The sequence below is a fragment of the Lactuca serriola genome, chromosome 5 (genome assembly GCF_051521515.1).
Source record: "Lactuca serriola cultivar US96UC23 chromosome 5, Lser_US96UC23_V15, whole genome shotgun sequence".
NCBI lineage: Eukaryota > Viridiplantae > Streptophyta > Magnoliopsida > Asterales > Asteraceae > Lactuca > Lactuca serriola.
The window spans coordinates 268,963,049-268,975,717 of NC_136412.1; the positions used below are offsets into that span (position 1 = coordinate 268,963,049).

At 26.7% G+C, this 12,669-nt stretch overlaps 1 long non-coding RNA gene across 5 annotated transcripts in view; it reads right to left on the reverse strand.

Moving 5' to 3' along the window:
• Positions 1-10,932, reverse strand: part of LOC145054263 (uncharacterized) — a 47,517-nt gene extending 36,585 nt beyond the window's left edge. For 3 of the 5 annotated variants that reach the window (XR_013684739.1, XR_013684738.1, XR_013684737.1), the window contains exons 1-7: positions 10,639-10,932; positions 10,517-10,565; positions 10,305-10,338; positions 9,732-9,866; positions 9,275-9,347; positions 9,072-9,159; positions 2,074-2,139 (exon numbers count right to left, since the gene is read on the reverse strand). This is a non-coding gene — a long non-coding RNA (uncharacterized LOC145054263). Of the gene's footprint in view, positions 1-1,755; positions 1,811-2,073; positions 2,140-9,071; positions 9,160-9,274; positions 9,348-9,393; positions 9,452-9,731; positions 9,867-10,304; positions 10,339-10,516; positions 10,566-10,638 lie in introns of all 5 variants that reach the window. The other 2 variants (XR_013684740.1, XR_013684741.1) reach the window with 2 other exon arrangements.
• Between the last annotated feature and the right edge of the window lie 1,737 nt (positions 10,933-12,669).

Below are 12,669 nucleotides of genomic sequence, written 5' to 3' on the forward strand. Positions count from 1 at the left end.
TAACTAATAAATGCTCATGGACAAAGGCAGAAACCATAAAAATAAGAAATAACAATACTAAATTGGGAAAGCTTTCAACAGATTCAAGAAAGAAAATTATCGGCAATAACATATCAACCATCCCAATCAGATATAATTAATGTTATTGAATTGTATATCCTATCCATTACAAACAAATATATGAGAACCATAAACACACAACACCAATTATGAACTATGACAGATTATCAATACACATTGGAGGAATTCAAACACGAACAAACATTGAATCCATCAAAGAATATGGGGTTGGAAATCTTCCTGGAATTTCTTCTTACCTTTAGCTTAAAACATAAATAAAACTTAAAGACATATTAGTAAATATTTCACAGCATTGTCGATTAAATAAATAGCCAACATAAAAAAAACCCTAGCAACCCTACCTAAAGATAAAACTGCAATTGGACATGAAAATGTAAACAAGAAGATATTTTCAGTTGTGAAAAGTCAAGTCTGACCAAGAAAAAGTTGTATCGGGTTTTAATATAAAAATTACAAGACAACATGCATAAAACACACCATATACAAGTAAATGATTTGATGAAAACACTGCAAAACAAGAGCTAAAATGATGTGTTGATTGCTGTTAAAGATCATATATATTCTAAAACTCTTTTAAGGATCCAGTAAGAATTACACTTACATTTCCAACTAAAATGAGGCAAATAAATAAATGTTACATAAATTCAAAGACAGAAACTAAATATCCCTAAGTAATAAACAACAACACGAGTAAGTAATAAAAAATCAAGTGTTGGAAAGAACACTTGTCACCAAAAGTAAAATTCAAAACAAAGAAAACCATAACTTATTTCCTTGACACAGGAGAGTTTATGAACATAAAACTTAATTAAAATCGAATCAGAATCAGATAATTAACTCATAAAAGATATTTGAAACAATTAAACTAAATATATTTACAAAACATAACAGATAAATACATCAATCAAAACAAGTAATCCACACAAGAAACAAATAAAGTAACCCTATAAACAAGCCACACAAGAACTCTCTACAAAAAAAAAAAAAGTAGAACCTTTTAAGCAAAGCTACTCTAGTAACACAGTAGAACCCTACAAACAAAGCCACACATTTACTCTACCCAAAAAAAAGAACACTACAAACAAGAAAAGAGACACAAATTCAAAAGTAAAACCCTACAAACTAAACCAAGACATGAATCCCAAGGCAGAATCATTCACACAAAGCCACACAAGAAACAAACAAAGTAGAACCCTAGAAACAAAGCCACATAACCAAAACAAAACCATACAACTCTACAAACAAACCCTACAAAAGAAATCTACACAAGACCTCTACAAATAAAGCAAAACCTTGCAAACAAAGCCACACAATAACTCTACATACGAACAAAGCAGATCCCTACAAATAAAGCCACATAAGAACACAAACAAAGCGCAACCACCCTAGAAACAAAGCTACACAAGAAAATGCAAATGGAAAAAGAAGCATAGTGTCTAACATATTATTACTAACCTAGCAAGACCAATGACACCCTAATGGTTGATGATTGGCAGAGGGCAACTAGGCTTTGAAAAAAGTTAACTATTTATGGAACTCTCAAAAAACTATAAAACACCAATCTTGCTATCACCAAAAACAAAAATAATCAAATATCTTTTTGACATAAAAGAAATGGATAGAAAGTAAGAAAGTGCATTTAACTATAGCAAGAAAGAATCAGGGAACACGAACCTGCTATTGCCTATGCAAATTTTGGTCTGAGTGGCTTTTTGTAGGAATCAAATATCTGTTAAGAGATTTTTCTAAAGCACATAATATGAACCGTAAACAATTAACTAAGAGCAAGTCTATACAAAAATAAACCAATTAAGAGCTCTTTTATAACAAAAAAAAAAAAATTAATGGTGCATAAAATGATTAATGCCTTACTAATTAAGGGCTCTTCTTATAACAAAGAGAATGAGAACTCTCATTAATCTCAATATTAAGAAACACCACCTATGTTATCAAAAAACTTGTAAATAAACTTAATATAATAATGAAGCTAACCTGCCATAGATGCCGCAAATTTTGATCAGGTGGCTCTTTGAATCTGCCACTAGACTCGGTAAGAAACTGAGAGGGAAAAAAAATAAATCAAAAGTGAGTCTTGATATATACCAATAATAAATAAATAAATAAGTGAGTAATTTGACCATTAAATATAAATAAATAAAGCCAGAAATGGTGTAAGTTTTGAATTGACAGCTTTTTGCATTTCACATGTATGATAAATTTAGAACAAAAACTAATTAGTAATATTAAATGGAAAATATAAAAGTAGCTAGCCCAAGTGGGTGAGGGATATTATAAAGTAAAACTACGTACATTAGGATAAAAAAAAGTAAGACGAGAATCATATACAGGCAAAATTAAACAACCAAAAGTACAAGACACAATAGTTCTATTAGACAATAATAATATATCTGAAATCAAATGAGCATAAAAATGTAAACAATATATTTTCAGAGGTAAAAATGTCAACTCTGACCAAAAAAAAAAGTTGTATTGGCTTTTTATATAAAAACTACAAGACTACCTACCACCTTTTACAAAACACAATATACAAATGATTTGATGAAAACACAGCAAAACAAAAACTAAAATGATGTGTTGATTGCTCTTATAGATCATACATTCTAAAACTTTTTTTTTTTACATTTCTAAATACATAGCAGTATAAAATGAGGCAAATAAATAGATACATACTACAAATAATCGTGTGGCTACAAGAAATTAATAAAAAAAAGTAACAATGCCATAAATGTGACATAACTTCAAAAGACAGAAACTAAATATCCATACAAGTAATAAAAAAGCAAGTGTTGGCAAGAAAACTTGTCACCAAAAGTAAAATTTCAAAACAAAGAAAACCATAACTTATGTCCTTGACACAAGAGAGTTTATGAACATAAAACTTATTTAAAATCAAATCAGATATATAACTATTAAAAGATATGAATATATTTCATTAACTTGAGTAAACAATTAAATAATTTATTTACAAAATAGAACAGGTAAATACATCAATCAAAACAAGTAAACATTTTACAAATTAAAAGTAAGAAACAAGAAACGCAAACCTGCCCATATGCAAATATTTGATCAAGTGGCTTCTGAAACTGATTTTTCTAAAACAAATATTATCAACTACTAAAAACAAATAACCATCAACAGAGCATACAAAAATGTAAGGAATAAAATACATTTCAAAACCTGTCATAAACATAGATATGCTGTACAATGCTTTTAATGGTAGGTTGTCAATGTAAAATGTCTTGATAAAAAAATATCTGAATGTTGTAACACAAAGAAAACGGAATACTGCAATGGGTTGATTTTACAAGAGAAATGTGTTGTGATTGCTAAATTTTTCAAAGTAAAATGACTAGATACTAGATAAGAAAAAAAAATGCAAAGATTTTTTAAAGTAAAATGTCTTGATAAGAAAATTTTTGAAAGTAACAATGTTGTAGTGGAAAAAAAAAACTAATAGGTGCATTGTTTAAAATTGGGTTGATTTTCATAATAAAAGACCTTGGTAAGAAATTTTTGAAGCAGAAAGAAAACTGAAAAATCAAATGCTATAATTTTTAACAGGATATGTGCTTAAAATATAAAAAGTGAAAGTACAATGCTATAACTCATAGATTTTCCAAAGTAAAATGATTTGATTATGAAAATTTATTTAAACTGTAAATACAATGCTAAAATTGTTAAATTTTTCGAGGTAAAATGACTTGATAAGATAAGATTAAAAAAAAGTTGTAATATTGCAACTAAAAGAAAACAATTGGGTTGATTTTTCAAAGAGACAGGCGCTTATAATTGGTAGGATTTTTCAATGCTCTAATTGGGATGAGTTTTCAAAAGAAATTCGCTTTGATAAAAAAAATCTGAAAGTATAATGGTATAATTGTTAAAATTTTCAAAGTAAAATGCCTAGATAAGTTAAAAATGTAAAGACTTTAGTAAAAATGTCTTGATAAAAATATCTAAAATTAAGCACGTTTTATTAGCAAAAAAAAACTAGGGTAAATTACACCAATCGTCCCTCGTGCACATACCAGAAAGCATGTTTAGTCCCTATTTTCAAAAATTAACTCCGACCGTCCCTCGTTTGCTTAAAACTTGCTAACTTCGTCCCTGATATGTGTTTTTGTTGCGAATTTAGTCCACTCCACATTTGAAATGACCATTATGCCCTAGGATCTTTATTTTTAATTAATTTTAATATTATTTATTATTAATAACAATTAAGAAAACAAATCTCTAATATCTATCTCTCTCACACGTATGAAAAATTGAAAATACCACCACCACCTCTAATGTCTCTCTCCCCCCCCCCTCTCTCTCTCTCTATCTCCATTCTTCTTCAATACAAAACAAACACACACACACACACACACAAGAAGCCATCACATTGACTTGAAGAACCTCAAATCACTTCACTCTGACTTGAAGAAGCCATCAGACTACAAACTGAATCCTCAATGAAGCTATAATCTACATCACGAGGTAAATTAGCCATCGTCGACTTACACCATCTATGAGGAAGATGAAGTAGTGGTGGATGGAATCCTCCTCGATTTGGTGGCGGTGGACATCACGTTCGTCGATATGATTCTGTCGATCGAAATCCTATTTCTTCTCCTGCAACTCGTTAGTTCCAATTTGCAGGTTTAGGGTTTAGTTAGTTTTGATTTGTAGGTTTAGGGTTTGATCTTTGAGGTTTGATTTTTCCGATTTGTAGGTTTGGGGTCTCGTCGGATCTGTGTGGAGGAAAGAGTGGGATGGTTCCAGAAATTGAAGTCGACATCTAAATTATACGTTGGTGGTGGTCGTCGTTCTTTAGCAATCGGCGAGTTTAGACCATGGATGGCGATTGGAGAGTCTAGATCAGACAATTTATGTGACATTTATAAAATCACATATTGCAGGGATGGAAACTGGCTCCTACGATTCACCGGTGGAAATTTTTGGTTGGTTTAAGATACGAATGATCGCCGACGATGTATCAATTTTTTGAGAGATTATTTTGGTTGTGGATGTATCAATTTGATTTCTTGAGAGATTATTTTGTTTTTTTTTTAATTTAAAACTGATAAATAAATAAAAGAAATAAAAAAAGAAATTATTAAGGGTAAAATGGTCATTTCATGTCAATAGGGACTACGCATGCAAGAAAAAAACAAATTAGGGACGGTCCGAGTTAATTTTTGAAAATAGGGACTAAACACGCTTTTTGGCATGTGCACGAGGGACGATTGGTGTAATTTACCCAAAAAACTAAAAAAAATGCAATGCTTTAATTGGAATGATTTTTCAAAATAAATGTGCTTTTATTAAGAAAGCATAATGTATAATGCTATAAATGGTAAATTTTCTAAGTAAATTGCCTAGATAAGTAAAAAATGTACAGATTTTTGTAGAAAATGTCTTGATAAAAAAATATCTGAGAGAAAAAACCAAAAAATGCAATGCTTTTATTGGAATGATTTTTCAAAATAAAAGTTCTCTTATTAAGAAAACAGAAAGTAAATAATATAAATGGTAAATTTGTCAAAGTAAAATTCCTAACTAAATAAAAAAATGAAAAGATTTTTGTAAAAAATGTCTTGATAAAAAATAATCTGAAAGTAAATATGTTTTATTAAAAAAAATAGAAAAATGTAATGCTTTAATTGGGATGATTTTTAAAAAAAAAATGTGCTTTTATTAAGAAAATTGAAAGTAAAATGCTATCATTGGAAAAAATTTCAAAGTCAAATGCCTAGATAAGTAAAAATTGTAAAGCTTTTTTAAAAAATGTCTTGATAAAAAATATTTGAAAATAAACATGTTTTAATAAGAAAAAAAAAACTAAAAAAATGCAATGCTTTAATCAGATATTTTTCAAAAGAAATGTGCTTTTATTAAAAAAAATTGAAAGTACAATGCTGTAATTGGTAACTTTTTCAAACTAAAATGCTTTGATAAGTAAAAAATGTGAAGACTTTGTAAAAAATGTCTTGATATAAAATTATTTGAAAATAAAATAGCTTTACTAGAAAAAAAAAACAAAAAACAAAAAATGCAATGCTTTATATGGGATGTTTTTTTCAAAAGAAGTGTGCTTTTAATAAAAAACTAAAAAGTACAATGCTATATCTTGTAAAATTTCCAGAGTAAAATACTTGTACAAGTAAAAAATGTAAATATTTCTTGTAAAAAAATGCCTTGATAAATGAAGATTTGAAAGTCAAAATGTTGCATTACAAAAAAAAAAAGCAAGCCTTTAATTGGGATGAATTTTTAGAAGAAATGAGTTTTAATAAGAAAACTGAAAGCACAATGCTGTAAATTGTAAAATTTTCAAAGTTAAATGCCTACATAAGTAAAAAAAAAACATTTTTTGTAAAATATGTCTTGATAAAAGAATATTTGAAAGAACAATGTTGTAATTGATAAACTTTTCAAATTAAAGTGCCTAGGTAAGTAAAAAATGTACAAAATTTTACAAAAAATGTCTTGTTAAAAAGATATTTGAAAGTAAAATGGTTTAATAGGAAAAAAAACTAAAAAAAATGCAATGCTATAATTGGGATGATTTTTCAAAAAAAAATGTGCTTTTATTAAGAAAAAAGTACAAATGTTGTAATTGATAAACTTTTCAAAGTAAAATGCCTAAATAACTAAAAAATGTAAAGAATTTGGTAAAAAATATAAAGATTTTTGTAAAAAATGTCTTGATGAAAAATATCTGAAAAAAAATATGTTTTATTAGAAAAAAAAAAAAAAATAAATAAATAAATAAATAAATATAATGCTTTAATTGGGATGATTTTTCAAATGAAATATGATTTTATTAAGAAAATTGAAAGTAAAATGCTATCATATATAAATTTTTCAAAGTAAAATGCTTTGATAAGTAAAAAATATAAAGATTTTGTAAAAAATGTCTTGATATAAAATTATTTTAAAGTAAAATAGCTTTACTAGAAAAAAAAAACTAAAAAAAAAAAAACTAAAAAAATGCAATGCTTTATACGGGATGTTTTTTTCAAAAGAAGCGTGCTATATCTAGTAAATTTTTCATAGTAAAATACTTTTATAAGTAAAATATGTAAATATTCCTTGTAAATAATACCTTGATAAAAGAAGATTTGAAAGTAAAAATGTTACATTGCAGAAAAAAAAAACGATGCTTTAATTGAGATGAATTTTTAGAAGAAATGTGTTTTTAAAAAGAAAACTGAATGAACAATGCTCTAAATTGTAAAATTTTCAAATTAAAATGCCTACATAAGTAAAAAAAAAAAAAACATTGATAAAAAATATTTGAAAGTAAAAATGTAGTAATAATTAAAAAAAAACTAAAAGATGCAATGCCTTAATCGGAATTATTTTTCAAAAGAAATGTGATTTTAATAAGAAAATTGAAAGTTCAATGCTGTAATTGGTAAACTTTCCAAAGTAAAACGCCCAGATCAGTAAAAAATGTAAGATTTTTTTTAAAATTGTCTTGATAAAAAAAATATCTGAAAGTAAACATGATTTAATAGTAAAAAAAAACTAAAAAAATGCAATGCTCTAATTGGGATGAATTTTCAAAAGAAATCTGCTTTGATAAAAATAATCTAAAAGTACAATACTATAATTGGTAAACTTTTCAAAGTAAAAGTCCTAAATAAGTAAAAAATGTAAATATTTTTGTAAAAAATGTCTTGATAAAAAACTATCTAAAAGTAAATATGTTTTATTAGGAAAAAAACTAAAAAAAAAATGCAACGCTTTAATTGGGATGATTTTTCATTAAAATGTTCTTTTAATAAGAAATAGAAAGTACAATGCCGTAATTGGTAAACTTTTCAAAGTGAAATGCCTAAATAACTAAAAAAATGTAAAAAATTTTGTAAAAAATGTCTTGATAAAAAACATCTGAAAGTAAACATGTTTTATTAGAAAATAAAAAATTAAAAAAATGCAATGCTTTAATTAGGATGATTTTTCAAAAGAAATGTGCTTTTATTAATAAAATTGAAAGTACAATGCTATAATTGGTAAAAATTTCAAAGTAAAATGTCAATAAAAGATGTTTAGATTTTTTAATAAAATGTCTTGATAAATAAATATTTGAAATTAAAATTGTTATCATAAGAAAAAAAAACTAAAAAAACACAATACTTTTATAAGGAAACTGAAAGTAGAATGCTAAAATTTGTAAAACTTTCAAAGTAAAATGCCTAATTGTAAAACATGTATAAAATTTTTAATAAAACGTCTTGATAAAAAATTTGAAAGTAACAATGTTCTTAAAAAAACAAAAGAAAAAAAAAGAAAGAAAACTAAAATGGTGCAAAGCTTTGATTGGGCTGATTTTTCAATCGGAAATGAGCTTTTAATAAGAAAACTTAAAGTACGATGTTGAAATTCATAAAAAATTCATAGTAAAATGCCTTAATGAGTAAAACATGTACAGACTTTTTAAAAATATCTCTTGATAAAAAAAATTGAAAGTAACAATATTGTAAAATTAAAATAAACAAAAAAACACTAAAAAGGTGCAAAGCTTTAATTGGGATAATTTTTTTAAGTAAAAGTGTGCTTTTAACAAGAAATCTTAGTGCAATGCTATAACTGTTATAAATTATAAAGTAAAATGCCTAGAGAAGAAAATAATGTAAGGACTTTTTAACAAAATGTCTTGATATGAAAATATTTGAAAAAAACAATGTTGTAAAAGAAAAAAAACTAAAATAGTACAAAGCTTTTAATTGCAATGATTTTTCAAAGGGGAATCTGATTTTAATAAGAAAATTGGGAGTAACATTGTTGTTACAGAAAAGTCCAAAAAAGTGCAATGTCATTATTGGGTTGATCTTTAAAGAGAATGTTTTAAAGAAAAAAAAAACAGAAACAGAATCTAAAATGCATAGATATGAAATGCTAATCATTGTAAACTACCATAGAAAACAAGAATGAAGAAGACACAAAAACATAAAGATGTTAAGTAGAACAGAGCAAACCTGGAATAAAAGCTGAAAGTAATTTGGTATCTCTCAGAAAACTTGGAGCATAAGAAAGATTCAGTATCTCCACTATAACTGACAACAACTAACAACACACAACAAAATATACAAAAGTTTAGTATCATTCTCAATTCTATCTTACTCTTACATTGTCACTAAGAATATTCAAATTAGAAAAGATTGAAAACAGCAAAACATGCCTAGCACTGAGAAAGAATTCCCACATCTCAACTTAAGTGTCAAAAGCCTTCAGTTTCACCTTCAAATTGGTGTCTGTTATAAAGAATCAAAAAAGAAAACAACAAAAGATTTACTTGACCTTAAAAGAGCATACAATCTTCTTCCTGATCCTATAAACAGGTTGAATTTTGGTTCCTCTGGTTGCAAAAGGATAAAATGAAAAACAAAAAAGAATAATAATTACTCGCATATAAAATTAAATAGCAATGTATTTTACTGTTTTGAAAAATAATATGTAACAAAAGTGCAATGTCAATATTGTTATCAAAGTGAAGGAAGGTTGCTACTATAGATAAAAATATATATAAGTTTGTTGCAATTATGGGAAAAAGTACATATGTACATTTCTATTATGCATAAAAAAATTAAGTGCAATGCCTAAATTGATGAAAAAAATGAGTATATCATATTGTTTACCTCACAATCGATTTCAACGTTGCTTATTGCATTTGAAGGCTTTGATTCAATTATATCAATGTAGAATTTATTGTTGTTATATCCCACTATAATTCTATCTCCTGTCCTGTTGTTAAACAAGACAAGTTCTTTAATCTGCATTGAAAACAGGAATGGAATCTGTCAATGAAAAAAAGAAATTCAGGGAATCGGAATTGTAATCTGTCGCATGTTTATTATTCTTCAATTTAGGGTTCCAAATAGGAGGGAATGGAGGCTTTAAAATTGGGATTGCAGTGGAGTAGTAATGTAGTATAGGTATTAGTTACTTAGTTTTTCTTTTTGATATTCTAAGTTCAGTACATATCTACTCATTTATCCCACTTTTTACTCTGTCATTCCATTCCAAAAAAAATGAAGTGCTCCAAAAGAAAAAGAATTATGGTAGCTTTTGAACCCAATCCTGATATTTCTCAAACTCAAGATTATTTGACAAAGTCCATTGTTCGTTTGTTTGACATCAAAACTCCAGAATGTAAACAGAACACCAACAAGTAAACATAACCAGGTAACAACAAGAACACGAAAACTTACCATTTTACTCTTCCGGAGAGACCAATCCTGCAACCTAAGTGAAAAACGAAATTAATAAGTAGAGCAACACGTAGAAAGGATTTTAAAAAATGGAACATATGCGCACCAATTGAACCAATTAAGGGCTTTTTTGTAACAAAAATAAACCAATTAAGGGCTCTTTTTATAACAAACAAAAAAATTGATGGTACATAAAATGATTAATGACTTACCAATTAAGAGCTCTTCTTATAACAAAAAAAAATTAGATCTCTCCCATATCTGCAAAGTTAAAAAACACCACCTACATCATCAAAAAATTTGTAAATAAACTTAGCATAATGATGAAGCTAACCTGCCATAGATGCTGCAAATTTTGATCAGGTGGCTATTTGAATCTGCCACTAGACTTGGTAATAAATTGAGAGGGAAAAAAAAATCAAAAGTGAGTCTTGATAAATACCAATAATCAATAAATTAAAAGTGAGTAATTTGACCAATAAAGAAAGCCAGAAATGGTGTAAGTTTTGAATTGACAGCTTTTTGCATTTCATATGTATGATAAATTTAGAACAATAACTATTTAGTATTATTAAATGGAATATATAAAAGTAGCTAGCCCAAGTGGGTGAGGGATATTTTAAAGTAAAACTACGTACACTAGGAAAAAAAGTCATATATATATATATATATATATATATATATATATATATATATATATATATATATATATATATGAAATTAAACAAGCAAAACTACAAAAATAACATTATGATCAGGCTTATAACCAAGACACAATAGTTGTACGTATTAGCCTATAATAATATATCTGAAATCAAAGCATTAGTAACTAATAAATGCTTATGGACAAAGGCAGAAACCACACAATACATAAAGATGTAAACAAGATATTAAGAAAAAGTTGTATAAAAAACTACAAGACTACCTACCACCTTTTACAAAACAACATGCATAAAACACCATATACAAATGATTTGATGAAAACACTGCAAAACAAGAACTAAAATGATGTGTTGATTGCTCTTAAAGATCATATATTCTAAAACTCTTAATAAGAATTACACTTACATTTCTAACTACATAGCAGCATAAAACGAGGCAAATAAATAGATACATACTACAGATAATCATGTCGCTACTAGAAATTTATAACAAAAAAAAGTAACAATGCCATAAATGTGACAAACTCAAAAGACAGAAACTAAATATCCATAAGTAAACAATAACACAAGTAAGTAATAAAAATGCAAGTGTTGGAAAGAAAACTCGTCATCAAAAGTAAAATTTCAAAACAAAGTAAACCATAACATAAAACTTATTTAAAATCAAATCCGATAATTAACTCATAAAAGATATATAAATATATTTCATTAACTTGAGTAAACAATTAAATAATTTATTTACAAAATAGAACAGGTAAATACATCAATCAAAACAAGTAAACAATTTACAAATTAAAAGTAAGAAACAGGAAACACAAACCTGCCCATATGCAAATATTTGATAAAGTGACTTCTGAAGCAGATTTTTCTAAAACAATTATTATCAACTACTGAAAACAAATAACCAGCAAAAGAGCATACAAAAATGTAAGGAATAAAATACATTTCAAAACCTCTCATAAGGATACACATGCTGATAATTAGTACAACATATTTTCTTATTGAATGTTGTAACAGAAAGAAAACAGGACACTGCAATGCTTTAATTGGTTGATTATATAAGAAAAATGTGCTATGATTGGAAATGACAATGTTATAATGGGTTGATTTTCAAAGTAAAGACCTTGGTAAGAAAATTTTGAAGCAGAAAGAATACTTAAAAATGAAATGCTATAATTGGATTAAATTTCGAAGAAAATGTGTTTGTTTTAAGAAAACTAAAAGCGCAATGCTTTAAATTGTAGCTTATAATAAAAAAATTAAAAGGACAATTTGATAGATTTTCAAGCTAAAATGCTATAATTGACATTTACAATGTTGTAACAGAAAGAAAACCGAAAAGCATAGTGCTATAATTAAAAGATTTTTCGAAATAAAATGATGTAGAAAAAAGAAAAAAGAAAAATGCAATGCTATAAATCATAGATTTTTCAAGTAACATGCCTTCATTAGAAAAAACTGATAGATTTTTCAAAGTAACATGACATTACAAGAAAAAAAAAACATGAAAGTTACAATGCAATAACAGAAAGAAAATTGAAAAGTGCAATGCTATAAACGGGTTGATTTTTCAAAGGTAAATATGCTTATAATAATAAAACTGAAAATGCAATGCAATATTTTATAGATTTTTCAATGTTGTAGTAGAAAAGAAACATACTGAAAGTGCAATGCTAAAATGGGGTTGATTTTTCAACAAGATA